This window comes from Gadus morhua, chromosome 16, assembly GCF_902167405.1.
Source record: "Gadus morhua chromosome 16, gadMor3.0, whole genome shotgun sequence".
Classification (NCBI taxonomy): domain Eukaryota; kingdom Metazoa; phylum Chordata; class Actinopteri; order Gadiformes; family Gadidae; genus Gadus; species Gadus morhua.
The window spans coordinates 25355464-25357963 of NC_044063.1; the positions used below are offsets into that span (position 1 = coordinate 25355464).

The following is a 2500-nucleotide window of genomic DNA, read 5'->3' on the forward strand; positions in this document are numbered from 1 at the left end:
GAGTGAGAGGAAGAGAGAATGTGGGAGAGGGAGAGGGGCGGGAGTGAGACAGAGAGAGAGGGAGCGAGAGGGAGAGAGAATGAGGCACTGTGAAAAAGTGGATCTGGAAGTGGTGAAGGAAGAAGAGAGGAGACAGGAGAGGAGAGGGACTCTTGGTTCATCTTGATTTTTAATGAGAATCATTAATGGATTAGTTTCGGATCGCTAGTGGGTGTCGGTGGGTAGTGGGGGCGGGGGGGGGGTGGGGGGGGTGAGAATATTAACACACACCACATACTTTGAGTTGCTTTGTTACCCTTTCCACCTATCTATCACTCTCTTTCGCACACACACGCACACACACACACAGACACACACACACACACACACGCACGCACGCATGCACGCACGCGCGCACGCACGCACGCACGCACACACACACACACACACACACACACACACACACACACACGTGTTAATGATGGGAATTCTTGGTTTTAAAACACATTTTAGCATTTTAAAAAAGCAGTGTACAGTGTAATCTGTGACCTTTGAGTTAAAATACCACTTGTTCCAAACTCTCTCTCTCTCTCTCTCTCTCTCTCTCTCTCTCTCTCTCTCTCTCTCTCTCTCTCTCTCCTCTCTCTCTCTCTCTCTCTCTCTCTCTCCTCTCTCTCTCTCTTTCTTCCTCTCTCTCGCCCTCTCTCCCTCGCTCTCTCTCTACCTTTCTGGCCACAGTGTGTACATAATAATAATAATAATAATAATAATAATAATAATAATAATAATAATAATAATAATAATAATAATAATAATAATAATAATAATAAAAATACATTTTAAAGCACTTTCAATTCGAAAATCTCAAAGTGCTACAGAGTTTAAAAGAAAAAAAAATGGGTTGTTAAAACATATAATACTCACACAGTAAAAGAGAAATTAGCAAAACGCTTTTAAAAAATAAATAAAAAGGTTTCATTTACAAACAGCTGTAGTCTGTGGGGCCTTTAGGTGGTCAGGGAGGGCGTTCCATTGTCTTTGGGCAGCAGCAGAGAAAGCCAAATCGCCCATGGTGCGGAGCTTGGTCTTAGGTGGTCTGAGGGTGTGGGTCGATGTAGAGCGAAGGGTTCATACGGTGGTCTGGGGGGTGAGGAGCTCCTTGAGGTCGGGGGGGGGACCTTGTATTCAATTCTGAATGTGACAGGGAGCCAGGGAAGGGATTTGAGGATGGGGCTGACGTGTTTATTTTTGCGCACCCTCATCAGGATCCTGGCAGCGCTGTTTTGTATGTACTGGAGCTTCTGGATGCTCTTGCCAGAGATCCCATACATACATACATACATATGCTCTAAACACACACACACACATACAAACACACACACATACACCCACAACCGCACACACACATCCAGCCACACAAACACACAGACAAATACACACATAGACACACATACGGCACTGTGAACACACACTCCCAGACAAGAGATGGTCTTAACATGAAAGGCCATTATGAATACAATCTCTATTTCAGACCCACATTAGTGCAGGGCACGCTGGAACAAAAGCACACTTCTCCCTCTCTCTTTCATTCGTTCTCTCTCTCTCACACACCCACACACCCACGCACAAATACACACAAACACACACACACACACACACACACACACACACACACACACACACACACACACACACACACACACACACACACACACACACACCACACACACACACACACACACACACACACACACTCCTACGCTCTCCGGCCCTGCTGTTCTCTCCATGTCTGTGTGAAATCGCTCATCGCCACGCGGCTCCTCCAAAAATAACACTGATAATTAATTTCCGTTGTGAAATGATTCGTCTGTGGGACGACGCGCTTTCATATTTCACCCCACATCGATCCCACCGCCCGCACGCGCGTGCTTCATTACCCGCCGGGAGGAGGATGAGAGACAAACAGGCAGGGAGAGAGAGAGAGAGAGGGAGGGGGAGAGAGAGGTAGGGATAGAGAGAGGTAGGGATAGAGAGAAAGTGAGAGAGAGAGAGAGAGAGAGAGAGAGAGAGAGAGAGAGAGAGAGAGAGAGAGAGAGAGAGAGAGAGAGAGATTGAGAGAGAGAGAGAGAGAGAGAGAGAGAGAGAGAGAGAGAGAGAGGGAGAGAGAGAGATTGAGAGAGAGAGAGAGAGAGAAAGAGAGAGAGAGAGAGAGAGAGAGAGAGAGAGAGAGAGAGAGAGAGAGAGAGGAAAGCGAGTAAGACTAAGTCAATTACCGTTGTTTATGTTTCAAAGGCATGGCACAAAAACACATTAATTACAATATGCCATGTAAATTGACATGCAAATTGAAATTGATGAGCTTTGGAGGTGGGCAAGTTCATGTGGCATACATCTCTGCACGCCGTCGATATTTAAAGCTAGCATCATGGTGTGCTCCTCGGGGGGGTGGGGGGAGGGCGGGGGAGGATGGGGGGAGGGGCCCAAAAAGCATCAAAGCAGAGAAAATAACCGTAATAACAGC

The 2500-nt window shown here is 46.8% G+C and overlaps 1 protein-coding gene across 2 annotated transcripts in view; it reads left to right on the forward strand.

The window, feature by feature from the left end:
* The window catches only part of LOC115561351 (ephrin type-A receptor 4), a 58147-nt gene that overhangs the window by 29555 nt on the left and 26092 nt on the right, over window positions 1-2500 (forward strand). The gene's annotated exons all lie outside the window — the stretch shown is intronic.